Here is an 18,860-nt window from a genome sequence, read left to right as displayed (position 1 = left end):
ATGTTACATCTGATATGGACGTTGAACAAAGGCGGCAGAATAATGTGGATGGAGAAGATAGAACAGTTGTTTTGCAGCTGAATAATGTGGAATGTGCTTACCTAGTTCATTGATGTCAAAGGCAGTAATAATTTGACATGGAGGATAGTTTCCTTTCCTTGGAAGATTTCAGTCCAAAATTGATATGCTGGTGGTTATTGATAATGTGTCATTCTGGGTATAGGCAACAAGGGATGTTAATTTGTTCCTTGGTGCAGAAACTGTTGTTCGTTGTAAGACAATCGCTTTGTATGAAGCTTGCTTAGGATCAACAAACCTTTGCACCGTAGGGGCTAAGTTTGATTTCCATGGTTTGTGATGGGGAAGATATCATCCCCTACTAGGGTGCCTTCTGGAGTTACAGCAGCTCACGGGAAAGCACACCCCAAAGGGCCCGAGAATGGCTTTGCTGCTAAACGTTGGGCAGTCTTTCTAGGCTGGCACATTTCACCTCCTGACATTAGAAAGTGTTGTTGGTTCTGGTGGGAGATCTGACAGTTCTTGTAATAATAGTCGCTTCATGCTCTTACATTAGTCCCTTCAACAGATATGGCAATATTGTTGAGAAATGAGAACAAATTTACTATTTGGTTTTCTAGAATGATGTTCATATCTTATGGGTTTCTACATCAAAGACGATTATCTTTTTCAATTCTCATGACTTTTGCTTGCCATGCAGAATCAAACACAATTAAACATTTGCTTTCTAGAACCTGGAAGACTATCAAATTCAGAGAAATTTTGAATAGACCAGTTTGTGTATTTTATCATAAACATGGGGAAATTTAAACAGACATACAGATAGCAGATGACGTTAGTAAGAAACAATTAGATACAAAGTTACATTAATGGCATATATTTGGATCCATATCACACCAACTCAGACACATCAAACTCCTCTCAATCATATAACCACAATGAAAACTAGTATCAGAAACCACTTGGTTCTCCAGTCTCTGCTACTCTTATTATTTTACACTAGTACTCTAAAGGCTATTGAGATTCTGTTAGCAGGCCAGTCTCTCTTTTGGGACCAGAAGATCTTGTAGAACGAGAATCTGAAAACAAACAAGAGTGCAGACACGTGTACAAATAAAATGTAATTTATTAATAATCAAGCGCGTACAATCTTTGTGAACTCCTCTGATTCTATCTCCGTATGTGATTTGGCTCAAGGGTGACATGCACTTGATCTTGAGAATTTGAGCTTGGATTTGGATTTGGATTTGATGAAGAACGAGCGATTTGGTAGCTTGATGATTCTTCGTGGACTTGAGTTTTGATTTGGATTTGATGAAGAACGAGCAATTTGGTAGCTTGATGATTCTTCGTAGACTTGAGTTTGGATTTGATGAAGAACGAGCGATTTGGTAGGTTGATGATTCTTTGTGGATTTAGGAGACTTCGGGATTTCTCGAAAGTGATATTGCTCTCTTCTTCTCCAATGTAAAAAATCCCCCATCTCTTTATGTTGAAAGAGGTATTTATAGTGTCAAGAATATTTTATTTTATAGAATATTTTAATGACACTAAAATAATAATATTTTTTTAGTTGTATAATTAAATCAATATGTATTTTTTGATTAATTTAAATAATCAAGATTCAAATAATTGATTTAATTATAACCGTAAAGAAATTTATTAATTTAATCAAATGTCCGATTACCATTTCGATCGTCAATGACATTTAATTTCCAATTAAAGTCGGAATCACGTAGCTTTGATTACGATCATCCGTTTATGTGCTGACGCAAATTTTATTCGGGTACGTACTGACTTTGTTGACTTTTAGGCCACGTGTGCAATTTTGTCGTGTTCTTGGTCGATTTAATCATTTAATGAAAATGATTTACTTCATTAAATTTCTTGTGTCTACAAATGCACCCACTTCAAGTCGTGCTGCAGACATGTCGTCGTCACGTGCCGAAAGCGCAGCTTGAAGTATGTACTTTAATTTAGAGAATTTGTGGAGCTAGCTTCCGGGACTCCGCAAATTTTGTAGTAATCTTTCCTTATGACTTCCGAGATTTAGTTTGTCACAAAGGAAAATTACTGATTTTCCCGTCGATTTATTTGATATGGTGTTAATTTGGCATGGTTTGAGCATTTATTGATGATCACTGACAATTCATCTCTAGCATTGATTGCTCAGCATTGTTGGCTTTTTTTTCTATGCCTGCATTAATGAGCTGCATTGATTGCTCAGTAGTGTTGGCCTTTTTTTTTCTCTGCATGCATTAATGAGCTGCATTGATTGCTCAGCAATGTTGGTTTTTTTCACTACCTGCATTAATGAGCTGCATGTTTGTCTACTTGAGCATGCTTTTGCATTCTGCATGCATTTTCTTTTCTCTTTACACTGCTTATTTGTTGACTAATGTCCCATAAAGTCATATTTAATCCCATGTAATCGTCAGTTCAACACACAAGAGTTTCCAGCTGGTGCTTCAAGCTCATTTTCATAATCTTCATCCACAAACTGCTTTGTTGGTCCTCATCTCCCCTAAGGCACCAGATTTTGACACCTTGAGACTCCTGTGAACTACACTGATTCTAGCAAGGGCTGCTTTCTTCAAGTCAGGTCTGTAGGAGTTATCAACCTACTGGTCCTTCCCGCCGAGAGGCTCATCCTTTGCTTTTGCTATCTGATCATCCATGTCAGCCAGTAACTCAGTAGGCTCAACACTCCCAGAATCAATGAGTTCCAAAATCTTATCTCTGGCAGCTTCAGTATCTATCTCTATGTGCGCTCGAGCAAAAATCTCCTCAAGCTCCCCTTGCTTCTTACATGCAATTTCCTTCATCCTGCTTGCTTTCAACTGATCAAGCCTCTCAACTTCGACCTCACTCTGCTCAATCAGATCTGCCGCAAGAGAGATAGATAGAGAGAGAGAGAGAGGTGCGGTTTCAGACGCAGAGGAGGTTTGATAATCAATGAATCATTGATTAATCAAGTGTGGTCATACTTTCTTGCAATCGGTTTGTTTGTTTTTTTTTTGGACTGACTTTAACCTCTTTTTTTGTGGTTTGACTTTGACCTCCTTTTTTTTGTAGGATTTTGACAACAATTCAAGCAATGCGGTCGATTTAGAAATTTGACTGCTTTCGAGACGAGTTGATTTCCGGCAGATTTGAAGAACGTAAAATACCTAATCGCTTGACTGCTCTCAATTCATAGACTTGACAGCACTTAATAAAAGCATTTTAGGCTTTACGCATCACATTCAACATGACAGCTTTAAGAGTTTGAAGACCGTAAATGACCTAATCGCTTGATTACTCTCTATTCATAGACTTGACAGCACTCAATAAAAGCGTTTTAGGCTTTACGCATCACATTCAGCATGGCGGCTTTCAGAGTTTGAAGAACGTAAACGACCTAATCGCTTGACTGCTCTCAATTCATAGACTAGACAGCACTCAATAAAAGCGTGTTAGGCTTTACGCCTCACATTCAACATGGCGGCTTTCAAAAGTTTCAAGGACGGGACGATTACTATCCTCGAGGATGTTGAAGATGAGCAACATGATGGCACCACCTTAACTGTATATCCCTCTCTTACTGGGCCATTCGCTTTTAAAACTCCATTCTATGGAAGCTCCACTCCTGTCTCGCAGTGGACTCATGTAGTGAACCGTCAAGTTGTCAGCTTTCGACCGTCTAAGTCAGGCAATGAGGAGTTAAGTTCCGACGTTTTGATGCTGAGGTCTGCACATTGTGACGAAGATGCTCTCATGGTGTCATTCAAGCTTCTCAACGACTTTTTATCCAACAACTCTGTGCGATGGGGTGTGTTTCGAACTACCGGCGGTTTTACCTACACATAGTGCTACTGGGAGTGGGTAAAAGATGTTTTAAGCCAAAATAAAGACAACATCAAGAAAACGGGCCTCTATCGAGCAGTGTTCGCGTCATTATTCAACTATGATCGTTTTGCTCCCGTTGTGCGAGCTTTTTGTGAGTATTGGTGCCCTGCTACAAACACTCTGCACACATCGCAAGGTGAGATGTCTATATCCCTTTTGGACCTTGAGCATATTGGAGGCTTGCCTATCATTGGAAGGTTTTATGACGAAGTTGTTTCACCCATTGCCGAGTTTTCTGCAAAAAGTAAAGAAGTGGAGCTTCTCATCCCCAAAAGCTGTCATTATTTGTTTCTTGCTTACCATAGATTGTGCAAGAGGGAGCGTGGCAACGTGAAGATAGCTACATGGATACGGTATTGGTACTAAGACCAGATGAGATACAAGAGGCCTATTACCAAGAGTACACAAAATAAGAGGGACGCCCCCACTAATACTCACGATCCATCGGGCGCCATTCTGGGGATTCGCCAGCGAACTCCGGAAGATCTTTCACTATTCGAGGATTTAGGCGTAGAAGAAGCAAGCATGGAATATGTTTACTTCTCTGCCTTTTATGTGTGCTAGCTTTGTTTATTCGTATTCCCGAAGAATGATCCAGGTTTTATTCGTTCGGGAGTTTTTAAGATCGTTCACAGGATGGCCCGAGGTCAACACTACTGTCTGGCGGTTCCCGTGTTGGTGAATATATATCAGGGTTTAAATGCCATATCTGTCTCGAGTGATCCAGGAAGTTGTCCAACTGTGCTTCCTTTTCATTACTTGTATGGGTGGTTGAGCGAGTATTTCGGCACCCATTTCTTCTTTCGACATCCAGAAAGCTTCAGACCTTTAATGGTTCATAGTTCAGAGGAATTGTCAGCAAGCCATTTTGAGGATGGACGTGCCCGTGCCTTGCTCACAACTTGTGATAATGTTCGGATAGAACGATTTGTCAAAGTTCCAAGTGTGCGCAAACTGATCGTTGACACCCACGGAGCCCTTCCTTCAGATTCCACCTATCTCATTAGCCTTCGCTCCGGATTTATGTTCCTACGGCAAGATAGTTGGCGAGTAGTCGAACCATATAACCCTCAGCGATTCAGCCGACAATTCGGATATGTTCAGGGTGTTCCCGGAGGTTCCCAAAGAGATAGTCGACCCGTGCCTTTGGCTCGGACATACTCGTTTGGGATAGTTTGACGAAGCTTGGCACAAAAGGTGAGGTAATTTTGCCTATAAAAAATGAAAACACCAAGTTTATGGTTACTCAGGACTACATCGAATGGTGGTCCCAAGTTCATCACCTTGCGTTGAAGAGGCCTATGAAGATAACCATTGTAAATTTGCCACAACAAGAGCTTCCAAAAGCTAAAGGGGACGACCGTGTGGCAACTCCTCTCTAAATTTTGGTTTCCGCCGAAGCTTTTCCCCCGGTTGACAACTATCAGATTCCACCTACTCCAACTTTGGAAGGAATCGGAGATTCAACAGATTTCCGCCCTAAGTCGAATGAGAAGGTTGCTACATCCAGGATGCGTAGTAGAAGCAGCAGTAGTACTCATAGTGACGTGCACTTCAAACGTCAAAAGAGGGATGATGCTAGTCTTAGACCTATTTACTTCAATCCCAATGCCGACTTTGATCTTGGCGGAAATTTTCTTGGGGATGTTCCTGGTCCTTCAAAACTCGTGCCTGCGCATGTTGAGGTATTCACTTAAACCATTTTTTCCTGTATTTGCTTTTGTGCTCGTCCCCTTTAGCTATGTATCATATTCAACAGTTCACTTATTGCCAACTTGATCCACTTTTTTTTTTCTCCCAGCTTGAAGATATCGGTTATTTTGATGAAGTCTGCTCAGGTGACGGCGTTCAATTTCCTTTTGAGGAGTATGCAGCTAACATTTTCCCAGAAAAGGACGTGCATCGGAAGGAGAGGGAACCACAGCCAGTTGATTAGAGAGGTATACGCGAATTCATTTATATATTATTTTCCTGTATTTCTTCAATAATTTATGCTCATTTTCACCCTCATATACACAGGTTTGTCCATGGCGACGGGAAGTGCAAAGCCTTCAGAAAAAGCAATATTTCCTGAAGCTTTTGTGTGTGATATTGAGGTAGTGGATACAAGTCAATGGCTCCGCGATATCCTCATACGAGTAGCTGCGCAAGTTTGTGCAAAGATAGAAGGCGTGATAGCGACGTATTCTCTGAAGGTGATTATTGCTGGGAGGAATGAACTTGATATGTTGACGAATGAACTTAGCAAATATGAAGTCGACCAATCAACAATAAAAAACAAATTGGAGTAGTTGATGACAAGCGCTACCCTATATGACTCTGCAAGGCTTGCATGCGCTCACAAATGCGCCATGGGCACCAGCGCCCAAATATTGGCAGAGACAGAGTCTGAAATCACGACAGCCTAAGAAATTCGACAAAATAGTTTTGATCAGCGTCAGTCTACACTTGAGTCCCTTGATAACTTGAAGAAAGAACAACAAAAGCTAGAGCAGACGTCAGACTCGCTGGATGTGGACATGTGTCTTCACGATGCAAGACTTGCTGATCTAGAACAGAAGAAATGCCAAATTCGAGAGATTCCAAAACTGACTGCAACAGAAATTGAAGAGGCAAAGAAGTTGCGAGCCAGTTTTGAAGAACATCGTAGCAACTTCAAGGGTTTGACCTGGATGTGATAGCTGACTTTAATGCAGACTTGGAGCATTTTTTTTTGTGTGTCTTGTGTAGTTTAGGCTCGTGCAGACTTGGAGCATTTTCTTTTGTTTTGTTTTTTTGTGTGTGTCTTTTGCAGTTTAGGCTCGTGCAGACTTGGAGCATTCTTTGACGTTTTCAAGCAAGGTACTTCTTCAAGAACTTGCCGTTAATGGGACCGATCCTTAGACTGTCTTCCGCCACAATTCTGTAAGCTCCATTGGTGTAAACTTCTCTGACAACGTAAGGACCATCCCACTTTGACTTGAATTTGGAGCCAGACTTGTGCGTCATAATGATGGGTCTTCGAACAGCAAGAACTAAATCATCAACTTGAAATGACCGTGGTCGAACACCTTTGTTGAAGGCGTGTGACATCCGAGCTTGGTGGCATTCCAAGTGTTGTTGTGAATCAAGCCTCTTCTCGTGCAAAGCTTCTAACTCTTGAAGGCGCAACTTGACATTTTCCTCATTTGTGAGACCTTCTTGCAAAGCGATTCTCAATGAAGGGATTTCTTTCTCTAATGGTAACACGGCTTCGACACCATAGACGAGAGAATAAGGTGTTGCATTTGTGGGTGTTTGATACGTCGTTCTATAAGCCCAGAGAACTTCGCCTAATTTCTCATGTCAATCCCTCTGCTTCTTGCTGGCAGTTTTCTTCAGAATGTTACAAAGCGTTTTATTGAATGCTTCAGCCAATCCATTTGCCGGAGCGTTGTACATTGAAGAGAAGTGAAGCTTGAAGTGGAATTTCTTGCTTAACTTTTTTGTTGCGGTATTCGAGAAGTACTTGGCGTTGTCTGTGATGATGCACCATGGTATACCATAGCGTTGTATAATGCTTCCCGTAATGAAGTCCACAATATTTTCTTTCTTTATTTCTTTCAGCGGTATCGCCTCTGCCCATTTTGAGAAGGAATCTGTGGCTGCCAGAATCTATATATGACCGGCCGATGATTTCAGAGTGATGGGCCTGATTGCATCCATTCTCCAAACGTCGAATGGGTGCAAAGCAATTGTCGGATGCAACGGCTTAGGTGGATGATGAATGAAGTTGGCATGAAAATGACAAGCTTGGCATTATGTGCATACTCCATACAATCCTTGACCATGGTGGGCCAATAATACCCAAGTCGTCTTACTTCAAAATGTAACTTTGGTCCTAACTGATGTGCTCCACACACTCCAGAATGAACCTCTTCCATGACTTTGACCGCTTCATCTTTTCCCAAGCATCGAAGGAGTACTCCGTCAAATGACCTCTGATATAACGTTTCTTTGTAGTAGAGGAAGCGTGGTGCTCGCCGCTTGATGCTCCACCTTTGCTTCGAATCTTCGGGAAGCTTGTTGTGCTCAAGATAGTCAATAAAATAATGCCTCCAATCTTTAACATTAATGGTGTAAACTGACACTACATGAGAACTGGCACACTGGAGTGAAGGCTTTGTTGTCATGACCCACCTTTGGCAAATTGGGATGTCCAAAATTTCATCTCCAGACAATGCCAAACTTGCTGCCAAGTTTGCCAATGCGTCCGCCATTTGATTTTCTTTCTGTGGCACATGTATGAGTGTAACATTATCAAAGCCTTTCAAGAGTTGTGTAGCGAGTTGGAAATAAGGTACCAAATCTTCCTTCTTGACCTCGTAATTAGTGAGCAGTTGATCAATCACCAACTTCGAGTCCCCATACACTTCGAGACTTTGGATTTCAATTTCTAGCGTTGTTTTTAATCCCATGATCAACGCTTGGTACTTTGCGACGTTATTGGAGCACAACTTTCCGAGAGTGAAAGAATAAGGCAATATCTGATTTTATGGAGAGACAAAGATAACACCAGCCCCTGCCCCGTTTGCCCTTGATGAGCCATCGAAAAACATCTTCCATGTAAGGAGGACCTCTGTAAGGAAGACTTCCTCGTCCGGGAATTCATTTGAGACTTCCCAATCCGCTGGAATAGGGTGGTCTGCGAGGAAGTAGGCCAATGTCTGTCATTTCACTGCTTTAGCAGGCACATATACGATGTCGTATTGGTTCAATTGCAACGCCCACTTAGCCATGCGTCCGGTTAGAACTGGTTTAGATAATATGAACTTAACTGGATCGGCTCGCGCCACCAAGTGCATTGTGTAAGCTTGGATGTAATGTCTCACCTTTTGAATGCCGAAGACGAGTGCAAGAAACATCTTCTCTATCGGCGGATAATTTAGCTCAGGTCTGGTGAGGGTCCAACTCAAGTAGTACAAGGCTTTCTCTTTTTTGGCTTCATTTTCTTGTGCAAGAAGGGCCCTAAGTGATCTCTCTTGAGCCGCGATGTAAAGGATAAGAGGTTTCCCGACGACAAGTGCACCCAACACCGGAGGATTCGCCAGGTATTTCTTTATGCTCTCAAAGGCGTTGCGACAAGCTTCATCCCATACAAATGGAACATCTTTCTTCATGAGTCGACTGAACGGTTGGCAACGGCCTGCCAGGTTCGATATGAACCGTCTGATGAAGGCAAGTCATCCTTGGAGGCCTTTCAACTCGCGCAAATTTCTTGGCTCTGGCATTTCCTAGATGGCTTTAATTTTGGATTGGTCTACCTCGATGCCTCGGTGCTTCACTATGAATTCAAGAAATTTTCCAGAACTAATGCCGAAGGCACACTTCAAAGGATTCATTTTGAACTGGTATTTTCGTAATCTGTTGAACACTCTTTGTAGATCTTGCAGGTGGTCACTTCTTTTCTTTGTTTTGACAACCAAATCATCAACATAGCACTCTACATACTTGTGCAGCATGTCACCGAAAATTTTCTGCATAGCACGTTGGTACTTTGCACCGGCATTTTTTAACCCGAATGTCATGACCTTATAGCAATAAATTCCTTTGGGAGTTCGAAATGCAGTGAGTTCCTCATCCTCCAAGGTCATCCTTATCTGATTGTAACCTGATGATCCGTCCATGAATGACAAAGCCTCATGCCCGGTTGTCGCATCCACCATGAGCTCTATGATTGGTAGAGGAAAATCATCTCTTGGACATGCCTCATTTAAGTCACGAAAGTCTACACAAACGCGGATGTGTCCGTTTTTCTTCTTGACAGAAACAATGTTTGCGATCCACTTGGGATATTGAACCTCTCTAATGAAGCCTGCGGCAATCAACTTATCAACTTCTGCTTCCATTTGAGGAATAAGTTCTGTTCGAAAGCGTCTTTGTGTTTGTTTGGTTGGCCGAGCCTCCGGTTTGACAGCAAGTCGATGAACTGCTACCTTTGGATCCAGGCCTGGCATTTCTTTGTACGTCCAAGCAAAGACATCTTTGTACTCGAGCAACAGATCAAGATATTCTTTTTCTTCTTCAGAACTTAAAGACGCACTCACAAAAATAGGTCTTGGGTCTTCTTCTGTTCCCAAGTTAATCTCCTTAAGTTCGTCCATCGTGGCTTGCCCCCCCCCCCCCCGTCTTCAAGTTCTGGAGGAGCTTCGTCTACTTCAATTTCAAAATCTTCATGATTGTCTTCTTCTACGGCATCTGCTTCTGCCACCGTGATATGATAAGAGGTTTGTACAATGTCATCCTCATCACCATTACCGATGTCGCTATCTCCTTTTTGGCCTGTGAATATGATGGTATGTTGCTTCACTTTGAGTTGATTCGTGGAATCCACTTCCAACACACAATGCCTTTTCATGCGTGACGGGATAAGACTTCGGATTTCTTCGCTCTCCGCTCGACTACAAGTCATTTTCCTCTTGCATATCTGTCGTTCCTTAGGTGCTTGGATTCTTTCCAATGCAGGCTTTCGCGGAATGATATTTGACTTTCTCTTATCTTTGTCTGAGCTTGACATCCTTTTGAATACGGAAGGCCGAGTGGTTGTACTACCGATGTGATTGAAGACTGAACCTCTACATGCTGTTATGTTCACACGGTCAAAAACTGACACCCTTATGGTTGATCCTTCAATACGTTCTGATGTTGCTCTTCGGGGATCTGGACGAATGCGATCGAACGACGAAATGCGAGGGGTTGAATGAACCTCTTGACTCTTCTCTTTAACTACCTCTACACTAATATGTTGCACACTGGCTCTCTCCGCCCTTCTTCTTCCTGAAATTCTGATTGGCTTGCTCGAAGTGAAACATAGACTAGCTTTAGAAGAATCAAATGTTTCCCCTTGCTCTCTTAATTTCTTTTGTGGCTCATCGAGCTCATGCGCCATCTTTGCTGTAGCTTGATCTCCTTTTTGCTTGATGAACCAAAGTCGTATCCGGCCTTTTCTAACAGCTTGTATGCGTTAGGATCAAACCCTTCACTCGTCCTTTTCTCGGGTAGCAATCCATGTTTCGTCTTACCTTGAATTGGTTTGACAAACCCCTTTAGTGGCTGCTTTGTAGGATTTTGGTTGCTCACCTTTATCAATGGCAATGTTGATTCCTCCCTCAACAACTTCACATCATCCTTTTCTAATTTTTGTGGACACTCTTGTGACTTTCTCCCCACAAATGGAGACTCTCCCTCCATTCGTCTTGACTTCGGAACATAGCGAAGGATCGGAAATGCATGGCTGGTTTTTCTTTACGCATACGATGTTGTTGCTTCAGATGAGACTTTTTGCGACACTTTACCATGAAACTCAATGCCTTTTGATTTAGCGTCATTCTCCCTAATTTTAGTGGCTTTTCCCGTAGAGGCTACTCCGGCCGGAAGGACTTCTTTCATTAACTCCTCATCTGTGTAGAATTTAGAATCCGCAAAGTATGATTCAGCTTTTGTGAATGGTTTGGTATCTCCTACCACGGTTTTCACATCTCCGCGATAAAACTTGGAGCATTGGTGTAAAGTGGATGGCACGATGCCATTTTCATGCACCCATGGTCGTCCCAACAACAAGTTGTACGAGGTCTTCACATCGATGACATGAAACAAGATGTTTGATTTTAGCTCTCTGATGTCCATGTCTAGTCTGATCATTCATATCACTATTTGTCCTCCTTGGTTGAAACCTTCGATCATGAGACGACTCCTTGATAATTCATTAACGTTGATGCCGATTTGAGACATGGTTGACTTGGGCATGATATTTACTGCTAACCCTCCGTCTATGAGCATGCGATTCAACTTCTGCTCTCGCATGTACCCTGTCACAAAAAGAGGCCGATTATGTGGCTTAAAGCCCAATTGGAGGTCATCGTCTTTGAAGTGAATGTTATCACAATATGCATCACACGCGCCACATTCCTTTATGCTTGTGGAGTGTTTTCCTACTTCGATGAGCATTTCCACAAGTGCGCATCTCGTTGATTTTGCAATTGCATCAAGTCAGAGGGGCTAAGTTGGAAAGGTAGACTCTCTAATTGTTTCAACACCTCATTTTTCCTTAACACTTGACTTGCACATATTTCTCTTGCTTCAAACTTTTCATCTCCTTCGGAGCTAACTTCACAACTTGTGGCAATTGAAGTGACATTCGGTTGTTTCGTCTCAAAACGTCCTCGTCCATTCTCCTCTCATCGTGGAGGTGATTTCTTCTGACTTGGTCAGGCAATTGGTGAATTTGACATCATACATTTGCGAGTTCTTCTTCGGGTGACCAATATCCATCTTTCATCATCGGCATTAGAGGCAACTTGGAGGATAGGTGTGGAAGCAGGACATTCAATCTTCCCTTGCTTGGCGAGGTTCATTATCAAATCCTTGAGAACAAAGCACTTCTCTATAGGGTGACTAACGAGGCGATGGTATTTTCAATACTTCGGATCGTTGACTCGATGCATTTTTTCTGGACGTTTGCACTCCGAAAGCTCTATTATCTTGTTTTCGAGCAGATCCTCTAACATGCCCGCCACATCAGAGACTGGGAACGGGTACGTCTTTCGCTCCCATCTCATTCAACGTGCGTTTACTCTTATCGTAGGTTTGAGGAGGTTCCACCTTATTGAACTCTTTCTTATCCCGCGTAGAGATCTTAACCGGTGCAGTATTGATGACCATTTATTCTTTGGAAGGCTTCTTCACAACCTTGTCAAATCTGCTTCTGAAGACTTTGTCCTTTCGCTGGTCGACCAGGGTTTCATTCTTTCCCTTATGACTTGCCAAGCTTAGCTCCATGTTGTGGGCTCGAGTAACCAATTCTTCGAAAGAACAAGGCTTGATTCCTTGCAAGATGTATAGCAAATCAAAGTGCATGCATTGGATGCACATTTCAACGGCTGACACCTCTGACAGTCGGTCCTTGCAATGAAGGCTAAGTGAGCGCCATCTATTGATGTAGCCGATCGCGGGTTCATCCTTCCATTGCTTCGTGTTAGTTAGCTCCATCATGCTCATCGTCCGCCTTGTACTATAGAATCGATTAAGGAACTCGCGCTCCATTTGGTCCCAACTGTCAACATACTCCAGCTCTAAGTCTGTATACCACTCGAAGGCATTACCCTTCAACGAGCGAACAAACTGTTTGATAAGGTGATCGCCTTTTGTCCCGGCATTACTGCAAGTCTCCACAAAGTGGGCGACGTGTTGCTTTGGTTCCCTTTACCTTCAAATTGTTGGAAATTTGGTGGCTGATACCTCAGCGGCATCCTTAATTTGTCGATCCTCTTCGTGTAAAGTTTGGAGTAAGTGAGGGAGTCACGAGAAGGATCTCCATATTGAGCCCGAATTGAGTTAGTGATGATGTCCTGCAATTGCTGGAGTGATAAGGAACCAAGCGATTCGTCATTGTTCTTGGACGTTTCTCCCTTTTCGTTTACTTTTCTCTTGTCAGGTGACCCCTTGGTGGAGTTCTCATCATCGTGATCTCCTAAGTTGCTATAAAGCTCAGTGATTTGCACGTCCTTTTCTTCAACCGTTCGGGTGAGCTTTTCAACCATCTCCAACAGATTGGAGAGTTGCTCCTCAATTGTGGATGTCCCCGTCACCAAGACCTGCACATTGTCAGAAGAGGACTCATACGCCATAGAATGGAAGTTGTCGCCATCTTCTTTGGGACTTCCATGGTATGATGTCGTGCTTGATTCATCATCAGAGAAAACGTCTTCCAGGATAGGGCCATCACCATGAACGGGTAGAAGAGATTGCTCATTTGGCTCCTTCTCCTTTGACACTTGCTTCTTCCCACTTTGCGAGGCGTGCTTTATTGCTCCCAAGCTCTCCAAGGTGATGACTGGTTGACGAGGCTTACTAGCAAGTGCCATAAATGTCGTGGGTTGAGCTCTAGCCACGCTCCGGGTGACAAGGGCAATCGGTTCACTCTTTGATTTGGAGGATGTTTGTTTGGACTTCTTGACTGGCTCGGGCTCTCCGCTTGACCTCGCGGTTGTGGACTTGGATTTATTCGTTAGGACGGTTTGGTTTTTCTTGGAAGCCATCGCACAAACGGATTTGAAGATTTCTTCGAAGAAGAAGATGAGAGGCCAAAAATGTCTCACTGGGCGTGCCAATTTGTAGAACGAGAATCTGAAAACAAACAAGAGTGCAGACACGTGTACAAATAAAATGTAATTTATTGATAATCAAGCGCGTACAATCTTTGTGAACTCCTCTGATTCTATCTCCGTATGTGATTTGGCTCAAAGGTGACATGCACTTGATCTTGAGAATTTGAGCGATTTGGTAGCTTGATGATTCTTCGTGGACTTGAGTTTTGATTTGGATTTGATGAAGAACGAGCAATTTGGTAGCTTGATGATTCTTCGTGGACTTGAGTTTGGTTTGACGAAGAACGAGCGATTTGGTAGGTTGATGATTCTTCGTGGATTTAGGAGACTTCGGGATTTCTCGAAAGTGATATTGCTCTCTTCTTCTCCAATGTAAAAAATTCCCCATCTCTTTATGTTGAAAGGGGTATTTATATTGTCAAGAATATTCTATTTTATAGAATATTTTAATGACACTAAAATAATAATATTTCTTTAGTTGTATAATTAAATCAATATGTATTTTATGATTAATTTAAATAATCAAGATTCAAATAATTGATTTAATTATAACCGTAAAAAAATTATTAATTTAATCAAATGCCCGATTATCATTTCGATAATCAATGACATTTAATTTCTAATTAAAGTCGGAATCACGTAGCTTTGATTACGATCATCCGTTTATGTGCTGACGCGAATTTTATTCGGGTCCGTACTGACTTTGTTGATTTTTAGGCCGCGTGTACAATTTTGTCGGGTTCTTAATCGATTTAATCATTTAATGAAAATGATTTATTTCATTAAATTACTTGTGTCTACATATCTCCTCTCCTGGTGGCATTTTTGAACTTGGTTTCTTCACACCAGGTAACTCTCAACACTATTACATAGGCATCTGGTACAAAAATCTACCAAACCAAACAGTTGTGTGGGCGGCAAATAGAAACAGAGCAAATTACTGATCCAAGTTCCTCATCATTTGTGCTCCTTAGAAATGGAAACTTGACCTTAAACAGCCCCTCAACCGTGGACTGGGAAATCATTCAGCCATGTTCCAAAAATAGAAGTGAAGTATGATGCTACAGTTTACTCATTTGTTTCAAATGATAATGGAAGCTATCTTAGTTATGTCGCTAATGCTTTTGCCTATCATAATACCTTTATTAGGTTCATAATAGAAATCACTGGTCAAATGAAGTTCTTTGTCTTGGAGAAGAGCTCCCTGCAGTGGAATTTGCCATGGATGGATCCAATAAAAAAAGGTGATGTTTTTGCTTCCTGTGGTGCTTTTAGTATATGCAACACACCTAAACTTCTTCAGTGTGGCTGTCTACAAGGATTCGAACCCACATTCCCGAACCAATGGGAATTAGAAGATTACTCAAATTAATTTAAAATTTGTTGATTAATATAATTAACTTTAATTTTGATGATTAATACAATTTATTTTAATTTATATGATTAATATAATTAATTTTAATTTATATGATTAATATAATTAATTTTAACTTTAATTAGTTAATACAATACATTTTTTAATTTTAAGGATTCAAATTAGGAATGGTCTCTACTTAAATGGATAAAGAAATCATCTATATGTATCTATATATATATATATATATATATATATATATATATATCTATATATATATACAACCTCATTATATCCATTTCTCTATTTGATTAATCATTCTTGCCTTTAAGTTATTTGACATAAGAGGTAGATGAATTTGCAATGTCATCGCTTCATTTTTTTTATTTTGTTAAATATACTATCACGTCACATATAATTAAATAAGAGGAGTGAGAGCCAATAACTATTTTAATTAAAATATAGTTAAAATGTCAAAAAATAATTTCTTAATTATTTAGGGCTTCTTAAAAAAAAAGTCACATTTGACACATGTAATTAGAAAAAAGTTAAGTAAAATTTGAAAATTATAAAAAAGTCATCTTTAAAAGTGTTTCCCATAATTTTGAAGATATTTACAGCATGTGCCATTGTCTAAAAATTTGAAATTAAAAAAAAAAGGGATGCGACGATTGCAAATCACAACAACACCGCGATGCAGACACAAACGATGCAACCGAGGCCAGGATGAAAAGGGGGATGAGCTCTCTAGAACCCCAATCTCCGACCTGATATGAATCAGGTTGAGCTCTTCCGAACTCCCTATCGCCGGTAGCTCAACCACCCTTTTCTCCTCCCTTAGCTATGTTCTCTTCGAGGTTAGCTTCACCAGCACCTCCATCATTAACGTTGTTGCCTCCCTCCGCCGCATAATTCCGGGATTTGCTGTTCCATCTTCTGCCATGGTCGACGTCGTCATCTTTTCCATGGTCATCACCGTACACAAGAACATCTGCAACATCGACCAATTTGTTGGGTGACCACGGATGATAATGATGATGTCGATGAAGAGAGGACGTTGACGGTGGGACAAGGGCTGATGTTGAAGCAGGGCTCGTCAGAAATGCCTAAATCGAAGACAATGGTGATGAGGGATGCCTAGAACAGTTTGTAGGTGCCCGTAGCAATTTCTTCTTCTTCTTCTTCTTGGGTCTGACAACGGGTGTGTAATACGTAGTGTGACAGGAGTTGTGACAGGTAGTGTGATAACGAGTGTGATAGGTAGTGTGACAGAAGTTGTAACATGAGTTGTGATAGCCAGTGTGATAGGTAATGTAACAGAAGTTGTGACAGGAACTATGATGGGGTGTGACAACGGGTGTGACATGTAGTTTAACATGGGGTGTGATAGGTAGTGTGACAAGGATGACATGGGGTGTGACAGTTAGTGTGATAGGTAGTGTGACAGCGACAACGGGTGTGACAGCGACAACGGGTGTGACAGCGACAACGGGTGTGACATGCCGACATGAAATGTCTAAATAAACAAAATTATGTTAAAATTCAAAAGATATTGATATGAGTATGCTCATAATGAAGAGCATAACAAAAATTAGGGAGCCTTAAGCTTCAGTTTCACTGAAATTGCTTGGACCACCACCACGGACGATGGCAGCCCCTTGCGAGTGTTGTTGCACCTTGCATGGTGGTCGGTTCGGATGGTATCAAATGAAAGAGGGAAGAGAGATCTTGTTAACGGTATCAACCAAGCTCAAATCCATTGTTGGAATTAGAATAAGAGAGAAGAAAAAGAAGAAGACGATGAAGAAAATATAATTAAAGTAACTATTTTCTAATTTTATTCCAAACTGGTTGATTATTTTTTAATTTCTAGTCAATTGAGATGACAGTTTTACTCTTGGTGCTCATCTTGTCGCACTTCAATCCATGGTCATTTGGATATCTCGTTTGAAGCTGATTCAAAAAAATTTAATTTGATGCTACCAATAATAATTGTGGAGTTATCCTTTGGAGAATTCGTACGAATATTAAACACATCAAATTCTTGGCCACTTCTTTTTACGACATTGAGTTCAGACGCATAAGGAAAAAAGCAAAATTTTCTGATAGTGTTCTAGCTCACCATGTTCACCAAGACGTTAATAGTTGGAAGTCTGATTTTCCTCCTCAAGGCATCTCGATCTAACAATAAAAGCTATTTTAGTAGCTAAATTTAGCTAATTTGAACTATAGCTAGCTAGCTAATTATTGAGTTTTGCTCTAGCAAATACATAGACTAAAATTTAATTATAATTTGAATGTTAAGAAAGGTAGTCAAATTAATTAATTTATATTCATTAGTTAAATATAGCTAGGCATTCTTGCTAATTAAAGCTTAATTTGAGTACTTTTTGACTATTCTACTAGAGATAAAAGTTAGCAGAAAACTAACCAAATTTTAAATTATTTTTGAAATAGTGTGGTCAAATTTTGTAGCAAATTGAACTTTGTTTTTTTGGATAAGGGCTTGTGCGGCTGCTTTAGGTCTTGATTAATGAAATTATAGAATACAAGGGAGTACACAAAGCCTAAACCTCACATTAAAATAAGTAATGCATTTATTCTAACGTGTACTAGTTAGCCAAAAGTGTTACATTAACAACCCTATTTGCTTTGACAACGGAAAGAATACTGTACTAATATATATTATTAACTGTACCAAAAACAATTTATTCCTTTTGATGCTTTGATATAGCTAAAACTATTTCTTCTAATGCTTCTTCTCTAAAGTTGCATTAGAGGTTCTTGTTTGTAACTTTTTTTTTATGTAATTGAAAAAAAAATAACTCAACTCGTTTTAACTTCATTAGTCTCGTACCCGTGGGATGCATGTGTTTTGATCACACGGGTTTACAAAATTTTATTTAGGGCTTCTTATAAAAAAATCACTTTTGACATTTGAAATTAGAAAAAAGTCAACTAAGATTTAAAAATTAGAAAAAAAAAATCATTTTCTTAAATTACTTATAGCGTTGCCCCTATTTTTTACCAAAATTACAAAGAATGCCACTGCCATTTTTGTTGACAGAAGTCGTAACACCAGCTTCGTCTCCGACCCGCAGCCTTTGACTAAATCGAGATTGGGGTTGACCTCGTTGGCGTCATTGATGGGAAGGTCGATTCTAGGGTGCTCGTCGAGAATAGAGAGAGAGATCATGAGGTTACAGGCTTGGTCCTAGATTCTCTTTGAGGCTAAGACACCGACAATGTCGGTGAGGTCACCGGACGCGAGAAGCTCCTTGAGTTTTGAGGCAAAACAAAGGCGGCGGTGGAGCGGTGCCGATGACGAGGACCATGCCTGACTTGACGTACTGGACTTGGGGGTGAAGATTTGGCTGCGGCGGCGACGAAAAGAAGGCTGGTGTTGTTGCAGATGCAGCTAGCCGGAAAAAGAAACTCAGATATGAGTTTAAGGAAGAAGATGATTAAGGGGTGCC

General features: G+C 40.8%; 1 protein-coding gene across 1 annotated transcript in view; it reads left to right on the top strand.

The window, feature by feature from the left end:
* LOC126801498 (membrane-bound O-acyltransferase gup1) overlaps positions 1-18,860 on the top strand; it is a 178,711-nt gene that overhangs the window by 127,763 nt on the left and 32,088 nt on the right. The window lies entirely within an intron of this gene.

This window comes from Argentina anserina, chromosome 7 (genome assembly GCF_933775445.1).
Source record: "Argentina anserina chromosome 7, drPotAnse1.1, whole genome shotgun sequence".
In the NCBI taxonomy this organism is placed as follows: domain Eukaryota; kingdom Viridiplantae; phylum Streptophyta; class Magnoliopsida; order Rosales; family Rosaceae; genus Argentina; species Argentina anserina.
Note: the sequence above shows the minus strand (reverse complement) of the source record. Positions and strands in the feature narration are given on the sequence as shown.